This window comes from Palaemon carinicauda, chromosome 39, assembly GCF_036898095.1.
Source record: "Palaemon carinicauda isolate YSFRI2023 chromosome 39, ASM3689809v2, whole genome shotgun sequence".
Taxonomy (NCBI): domain Eukaryota; kingdom Metazoa; phylum Arthropoda; class Malacostraca; order Decapoda; family Palaemonidae; genus Palaemon; species Palaemon carinicauda.
The window spans coordinates 56,967,835-56,976,862 of NC_090763.1; the positions used below are offsets into that span (position 1 = coordinate 56,967,835).

The 9,028-nt window shown below is 42.8% G+C and overlaps 1 protein-coding gene across 1 annotated transcript in view; it reads left to right on the forward strand.

Annotated features, from left to right (window-relative positions):
- The window catches only part of LOC137631206 (mucin-2-like), an 84,839-nt gene that overhangs the window by 74,344 nt on the left and 1,467 nt on the right, over positions 1–9,028 (forward strand). The window lies entirely within an intron of this gene.

Sequence of the window (9,028 nt, forward strand, 5' to 3'; positions counted from 1 at the left end):
CCCCCCATCCTCCTTATAAAAGGGAGAATAGACAGGAATGTATAACTCCATTACTTTCAATTAAGCTTACATTTATGAATGTCTGTCTCCAGACAGAAAGCTAGTCTATCACCTGAGATTGTTAGGAGGTGAAAGGAGTCAACACTCTTTCACCTCTTCAAGTCGAAGTGTCCGATATTCTGGGATTTTAAACCAGTCAGCATAGTTAAAGGGACTTGTCCCTTCCTTAGGAAAAGTCTTTATTAAAGGGCAAAGGTTTGTATTCGTATAGGAAAAAATCACAAATATGAAAAATAACTTTTATATTTCCCAACTACAAACCTCATCCACAAAGCAAGTCGTTGGTGAGGGTGAAAGTGGCTACTCAGAGTACTACCAAGGGGATGGGGGCTTCCCCACCACTCGCCATTCTGACACTTTGTTATATATTCTAACAGCCAAATTCCAGCCATGCTGAAATTATACTCCTATTTATGGACCTAAGTTTATACAGTTAGGAGGTACATTTGGGCATTTTAGGCCAGATTTAACCAAGAAAGGTCACCTCATCATGTGCTACTCATGAAAACTTGGAAGGTGAAGGTAAAGCATAGTTTTAAACATTTTCACTGTGACTATCAAATTTTTATATCGCTTAGAAATAACTGGAAAAAATCTGAGGGAAATAGTATAAATTCTGTAATAATTATTAAATTTCAGTTAATGCTTATCTGAGACCTTTTTATAAATGCTGTAAGAATTATTCAAATTCAGTTTATGCTCATCTGAGGCCTCTCTGTAACAAATCTATTCATAAGCTAACAATAGGAAACTGTAACAATTCCTTATATGATGAAAGAGAAAGACATTTGAAATGTAGATTCCTTCTAAATCGCTTACATAATACAAGAGAAAGAAAACCTGAAATGTAGGTTCCTTCTAAATCACAAATACACTTTACATAAAGATATTTTTTATTGTAGAATGACAGGCTCTTGAATCAAAGCAGACACAATAGAGATCACACATGGAGAAAATATAAGAATGTTGGTGGAATTTTACTAAATGTTAGATGGCACAAAGTTTTGAAGTTCGCATATAGTCTGAAGAGCAGTGTTGATGCTTTTTAGTTTTACAAGGGTATGAAGGTAGAAGCAGAGCATTGATTTAGTAAAGCCAGGTGAAGCAGTGTAATGCGACTGTAGAACCTTATCACTGGGAATAAGACAACATAATATGAATGGGTTGTATTGAACTAAAGGTCTTTTAAAATCTAGAGGGAAGGTAGTACTTAATATATTAATGACAAACTTTTCAGCTTAGCTTTTATCCTTATGGGATTAGACATGCTGGAGACTACTAACTTCCACTCCCCCATGTTTCTGACCAAGAAGGTGAGGTAAATTCCTCTCCCTCCCCCATGCTTTTGAGTGAGGTGTAATAATTCCCGCTCCCCCCATATTCTTGATTTAGAAGGTAAAGTAATTTGACTCACTTCTCCATGTTTTGACTGAGTGAAGTAATTCCCATTTTTCAATATCAAACTTACCCGATGATCATATAGCTGCATCCCTGCTGCCCGACAGAAAAAATCTACGGGCGGAATACGCCAGCGATCGCTATACAGGTGGGGGTGTACATCAACAGCGCCATCTGTCAAGTAGGTACTCAAGTACTCGATGTCAACATAGAACCAATTTTCCCTCTGTCGTGCCACAGGCAAGACCTACTAAATACGCCGTCCCTAACTGGATTTGTTTTCACAACGAATTGGTGAAGTACACTATTCCAGTTTTGAGCTTTCGCTATGCAGGGGTTTTATCTTCATTTCAAAACTTGAACTCGTTTTGGATAGATTTAATTATGGCCGACCCTTCCCTTAGACGGAAGTGTTGGTGACGAAGAGAGTATGGACTCTCATTCACTTTTAAATGCCCGACCCTTCCCTTAGACGGAAGTGTTTTTAGGTTTTTGGTAATTTTGCTTAACAAGTTATAGATCTATTTATTTTATATCTCCGCCTTTATAGGCCTCTTCGATTAACTTTCCATTTATTATAAACTTATAAAAATTAATTTTTATGTTTGTTTATATGCGACCTTTCCTAATAGTAGGCGGTCCTTACTTGGAACCGAAGTTAATTAACATTGAGCCCGTCATTTCGTATTTACCTTTTAAGAATTTATACTTTTTTAATTTTAATGTTTTTGAAAGAATTTCTTTGATAAGTCTCGTACTGTTTTCAAAGATGAACTAACGTTTAGTTTAGTCTCCGCAGTTGTTGACGTTCAGAACGTTCAACATGCGCTCTATCGTTACGATAGAGAGAGAGTATTTCACGGTTTCACGTTGCAGTAAGAGTAAACCGATTCTAGCGTTTCGTTCATTCTTTCTTAGCTTAAATGGTTTAAATTCTAATAAAGGAACTTTTTATTTGGGAAACCTTTCAGTTTTTTCCTTTAGCAAATAATATGTTTTAACGATATATAATTGGGCTCTTCTCTCAGGTTCTAAGTCGAGAGAGAAGAGAGAGAGAGATAGAGACGGAGGGAGAGAGAGGAGAATAAACGTTTCGTTCAAGCGGGTAACGTTGTTCTCGTTTTTTACTCTTCTCCCTAGTCGCTGTAGGGGAAGAAGGTAAAACGTTTCTAGAGTTTTATTCTTGTTCCCAGGCTTTATGCGGTGAGAGATTTTAAACGTAGTTTATTTGATCTAGTGTTTAGTCTCTTTTCCAGCCACTGAATTCTTTATCTTTAATTATGTTTTTCTGTTGCATTGTAAACTGTTTTCGCAATTACTACCTTTTAATGAAGGATAGGATTGCGTGTTTCAGATAGAAATCAGTTAAAGTTTCGATTTCAGTGAAATAAGTGCTAACAGAAAATCAAAAGTGTTAAAGTGATATGCGCAAAGTGTTACAGTGTTGCGTTCGAGGGTTCGTCTGTTCGTGCCAGTTGTTCACCTAGTCCGATACCTCTTACAAGCTCCCAAGCCCAGGGGAGAAGTAATGTCGAAGGACTTATGGGTTCCACAGGCCTTGATCGACGAACAGACGTTTCCCTCGGTGGTTTCGGGTGTATCTACACACGTTGCCGACGTGATCTCCCCACCCACACAAAAACGAGAGAGCCCATTTATTCCTCGTCTGCGGAAGAGGTTTCTCGCAGAAACCATGGACCAAATCTTGCAGCTTTTTAGTGCAAGTCGGTCCCTTCCGCGCAAGTCCAACGGCCTATGTGTAGCCACTGGGTCAGTTCGGACTCGCTGCAGTCATCCGACGACGGCACACCTCCCAAGAGAGGCAAGGTGGTACCGCAACAGGCAGTAACTCCGTCTGTTGCCGCACCAGCTGTTTTAGACCCTCAGTCACAACGGACAGTAGCTCCGTTTGTTGCCGTCTTTTATAGACCCTAGTGGTCCATGCTGCAGACTATGCAGTCTCAGCTTGCTTCCTTCATGCAGGAGTATCGTGCTGAGAAGGTTGACACTGCACCTGTTAACCTACAACCTGCCACGGTTGTGCGCTCAGCAGATACTGCGGCTGCCTGCTCCCACACTCCACCTGTGAGAGCTCCACCACCGATGCGCAGTCGACCCTGCCAGACGCATGTTCATGCTGCACCCTCCGTTGACATGCGTGAGCTACCGCATCAGCAGTGGGAAGGTGCTGTAAAGCTGCCGTGTTTTGACGCAATGCGGCATGCTCCGCAACCCACGGCAGTCCCTCCCACGCACCAGCACTCCACTTTTGTTGTTGCCAGCTCCCACACTCCGACTGCGGAGAAGGTTGACGATGCACCCGTTGGCCTACAGCCTGCCACGGTTGTGCGCCCAGCATGGCTGCCTGCTCCCACACTCTTGTTGTGAGAGCTCCTCCACCCATGCGCAGTCGACCCTGCCAGACGCATGCTGACTCCCACAGACACACGGAGCACTCCGTTGCCGTGCGTGAGCTACCACAAGCTGCCGTGTTTTGACACTGTGTGTCAGCCTCCGCAACCCACTGTGGTTACCGCCACTCGCCCGCAGCAGACTAGTCAGTCAGGAGTTGAGGCTTCCCCACACAGCTTTGGTTGTTGCCAGCTCACAGACTGTCAAGCAGTTACATGACGTTGCCTTCTGGTCTGCTACTATGCACCAGTGCTGTATGTCCTCACGCTCCTGTTGTGGTTGACAGTTCAGTTTTTGACAGTTCACAGACTGTCAAGCAGTTACATAACGTTGCCTTCTGGTCTGCTGCTTATGCACCAGTGAAACCCTCACTGAGATAACCTAGCTTTTCTCGGACATGGTTCCTGTAGATGAGAAAGTGCTGTTCTCCCTCCTTCTGATATTCCCTTGAGGACTCTGTCATTTGGAGAGGAGCCTTAAGCTGCTTAGCCTCCTATGGACTTTAATTAAAGCATAACATGCTTCCAGGGATGGTAAATGGTTCCGCTTCAGTCGCTAATCCCGTCTGTTGCCACACCTGCTCCCATAGACCCTAATGGGCTTTGTTGCAAGACATGCAGTCCAAGCTTAGTCCTTGTTAGAGGTTTTTTTTTACGGAGAAGAACCTTCTAGCCAACAACCTTCCTACCGGTTGGTTGTACGCCCTGTTGACGCTGAGGTATCCTACTCACGTCCGCCAGTTGAGATGGTTCCTCCACCGGTGCGACCCAGTGTGGGTTGCCAGTCGCACGTTGACGTTAAGCAACTCTCGGAGGTGGTTGTGGACGTTCAGTGTGTCACTAGGAAGACGTTCAACAACCAGCAGAGGTGACTTGTTGTGACGCAGTGCGGCAACCTCAGCAACCCGGTAGGGGGTTGTCTGCGCAACCCAGACAGTCTAGACAGTTTCGGGTTGTCGCTGTACTTCCTCGCGTCCCCATGGTTGACAGTTCACAGACTGTGCAGCAGTACCATGACCTTGTGTCCGGCTCCGTCACGCATCCACCAGTGCGACCGGATTCAGCGAGTCAGACGTTGCCCACTCCGTTGCCGTTTCCTCATCAGTTTCGGATGAGGAACCCTCTGATGGGGACATGGCTGAACAAGACGATCATCCCCCAGCCATGCTATCCATCCAGAAGATGCTGAAGAAGGAACACGGCCCTGTCAGGCTGTGGATGAGTCTGGTTAGGACACTGTCATCCGTGGTTCAATTGGTGTCTCTTGGAAGACTACACCTCCGTCCTCTTCGGTATCATCTAGCTCTTCACTGGAAAAGGACAAGACGCTAGAAGCGGTCTCGATCCCGGTTTCCGGAAAGATAGTCTGGTCTGACTTGATGAAAGGACTTTATCAACCTTTGAAAGGGTCTTCCCCTGACTGTTCAGACTCCCAACCACGTTCTCTTCTCAGACGCATCGGACGTAGGCTGGGGTGCGTCCTTAGGCGGTAGGGAATGCTCGGGATTATGGAACTCGAGTCAAAGGACAATGCATTTCAACTGCAAGAAGCTTCTGGCAGTACGTCTGACCTGGAAAAGCTTCAGGTCTCTCCTTCAAGGCAAAGTGGTGGAGGTGAACACGGTCAACTCCGTGCTTTGATGTACATCTCCTAGCAAGGAGGGACCTACTCTCTGACATGGTACGAGTTCGCAAGTGACCTCCTCTCCTGTTCAACAGGTCTAGACTTTTCACTAGTAACGAGTTTCATCCAAGGCAACTTGAATGTCTTAGCAGATTGTCTCGGTAGGAAGGGACAATAATTCCAACACATTGGACCCTCCACAAGGATGTATGCAAGAGACTTTGGGTCACCTGGGGCCAGCCAACCATAGATCTCTTCGCAATCTCGATGTCCAAGAGGCTCTCAATACTTTGCTCACCTATCCCGGACCCAGCAGTAGTTCTTATAGATGCCTTTCACTAGATTGGTCTCATCTAGATCTATATGCATTCCCTCCGTTCTAGATTGTCAACAAGGTACTGCAGAAGTTCGCCTCTCACGAAGGGACAAAGTTGACTCTAGTTGCTTCCCTCTGGCCCGCGAGAGAATAACTTACCGAGGTACTTCGATGGCTAGTAGACGTTCCCAGAACACTTCCCCTAAGGGTGGACCTGCTACGTCTGCCACGCGTAAAGAAGGTACTCCAAGGCCTCCACGCTCTTCGTCTGACTGCCTTCAGAATATCGAAAGACTCTCGAGAACTAGAGGTTTTTCGAAGGAGGCAACCAGAGCGATTGCTAGAGCAAGGAGAACATCCACCCTTAGAGTCTACCAATCGAAGTGGGAAATCTTCCGAAACTGGTGCAAGTCAGTATCCATATCCTCGACCAGTACCTCTGTAACTCAAATAGCTGACTTCCTCTTATTTCTGAGGAAAGAGCGATCTCTTTCAGCTCCCACTATCAAGGGTTACAGAAGCATGTTGGCATCAGTCTTCCGTCACAGAGGCTTAGATCTTTCCAACAATAAAGATCTACAGGACCTCCTTAAGTCTTTTGAGACCACGAAGGAGCGTCGTTTGGTTACACCTGGTTGGAATTTAGACGTGGTTCTAAGATTCCTTATGTCAGACAGGTTCGAACCACTTCAATCAGCCTCCCTGAAAGATCTCACCTTTAAGACTCTTTGCCTGATATGCTTAACCACAGCTAAAAGAGTCAGTGAGATTCATGCCTTCAGCAAGAACATCGGATTCTCATCCAAAACGGCTACATGTTCTACATCTTGGTTTTCTAGCCAAATACGAGCTGCCTTCTCGGCCTTGACCAATATCGTTCGATATTCCAAACTTATCGTATGGTTGGAAATGAACTAGAAAGAGTATTATGTCCTGTAAGAGCTCTTAAGTTCTATTTTAAAACCTTTACGAGGCCCGTCTGAAGCTTTATGGTGTTCAGTTAAGAATCCATCTTTGCCTATGTCAGAGAATTCTTTTTCCTATTTTATCAGACTGTTAATACGAGAAGCTCATTCCCTTCTGAATGAGGAAGACCAAGCTTGGCTGAAGGTAAGGACACACGAAGTTAGAGCTGTCACAACTTCCGTGGCCTTTAAACTAATAGATCTCTGCAAAATATATTCGACGCAACCTATTGGAAAAGCAAATCAGTGTTCGCGTCTTTTATCTTAAGAATGTCCAGTCTCTTTACGAGAACTGTTACACTCTGGGACCATTCGTAGCAACGAGTGCAGTAGTGGTGGGGGCTCCACCACTACAATTCCCTAATTCCAGAACCTTTTTAATCTTTCTCTTGAAATATTTTTGGGTTGTCCGGAAGGCTAAGAAGCCTTTCGCATCCTACTTGATTTGGCGGGTGGTCAAAATCATTTCTTGAGAAGCGCCTAGATTAGAGGTTTTGATGAGGACCTTTAGTATGGGTTGCAACCCTTCATACTTCAGCTCCTAGGAGTCGCTCAGCATCCTTTGAGGATCGCGAGGCTCAGTAAGGAAGACGTACTTAAAAAGGCAGAGTAATTGTTCAAGTCGTCTTCCTTACCAGGTACTTATTTATTTTATGCTTGTTATTTTGAATAACTGCTAAAATGAAATACGGAATACTTAGCTCATAATGTCAACTTGTAATGCTGGTCTCTACCCACCCCCCTGGGTGTGAATCAGCTATATGATCATCGGGTAAGTTTGATATTGAAAAATGTTATTTTCCTTAGTAAAATAAATTTTTGAATATACTTACCCGATGATCATAAATTAAAGGACCCACCCTTCCTCCCCAATAGAGAACCAGTGGGACAGAGGAGAAAATTGGTTCTATGTTGACATCGAGTACTTGAGTACCTACTTGACAGATGGCGCTGTTGATGTACACCCCCACCTGTATAGCGATCGCTGGCGTATTCCGCCCGTAGATTTTTTCTGTCGGGCAGCAGGGATGCAGCTATATGATCATCGGGTAAGTATATTCAAAAATTTATTTTACTAAGGAAAATAACATTTTTCATGTTCCTGACTGAGAGGAGGGTGTAACTCTCCCTCTCCCATGTTAATGACTGAAAGGGTGGAGTAATTCTCCCTCCCCCATGTTTCTGATAGAGGATGTGAAGTAACCCCCCTCCCCATGTTTCTGATTGAGAGGGTGACTGGCGAGCTCTTGAAATAATCCCCCAAAACAGGTGATTATAAAAAGAAAAAGAAAATGAAAATAACAGAAACAGCCGAATACAAAAATAAAGTAAACACCTAAATGAGGGCTGAGCAAGTTACATACAATCATAAAAGTGCACTTTAAAAACATGTCAAAAGTCAGCTTAGACTGAAAATAACACAAAGCACTTGGTAACAGAATCCTCAATGATGAAACTACATCAACGCACACATTTTCACTATCCATTGAAGATCTGAAATGTTAAAGTTGTACTTTATGAAAATCTATTGAATATTATGGTAAAAAAATTGATAATCCAAAGGCTAAGGAAGCACTTTTAAGTGATCCAAGGGAATAGTATTCTTCTTTTGTGAAGAGAGAATTTTGTGATTTTGTACCGAGACAGAATCCTTAATAGATAGCAGAAGTAATGTTTGTGGGGGATCTCTTATGTTTTTTTTGCTAAAGTTTTATACATGACTGCTGTGCAAAAAAAAAAAAAAATATATAAAGATAATTGCATAGTAGACACTAAAACTATGATCTTCATTTGACAAACTCAGCTTGTGAACTACTGCCTTCAATGTTGTTGATACTGCATTTGCATGGATTGAAATAGTCAATTCTCAAACAGATTATACATAAAGATACTCAGGGAATGAGTGAAAATTAATAGCTTATGAAGAATTGCAATTTTGATGAAATATCAGTACCTTGTCAATGAAGTGAGAGAGAAAAGAGCTAAGAAGTGTAGCAGAAACATAAAGGTTTTCAGTTTTTTAAAGTCTTGAAGAATTTTTTTCTTTCCCTTATAAACTATTGTAGTTGATGATTTGAAAATAAAAAGATTACTCTTAATTTATATAATTGTTAATACACTTTATTGGGAGATGAACCTGTAAATATAAAAAGAATATATTTTGTCATGGTTGTATGTGTACATTTTTATAATTGTCAGGAAAAGAAACTTGTTGTTTTCATCATTTAATTTTTATTAATTATTGGGAGATTAC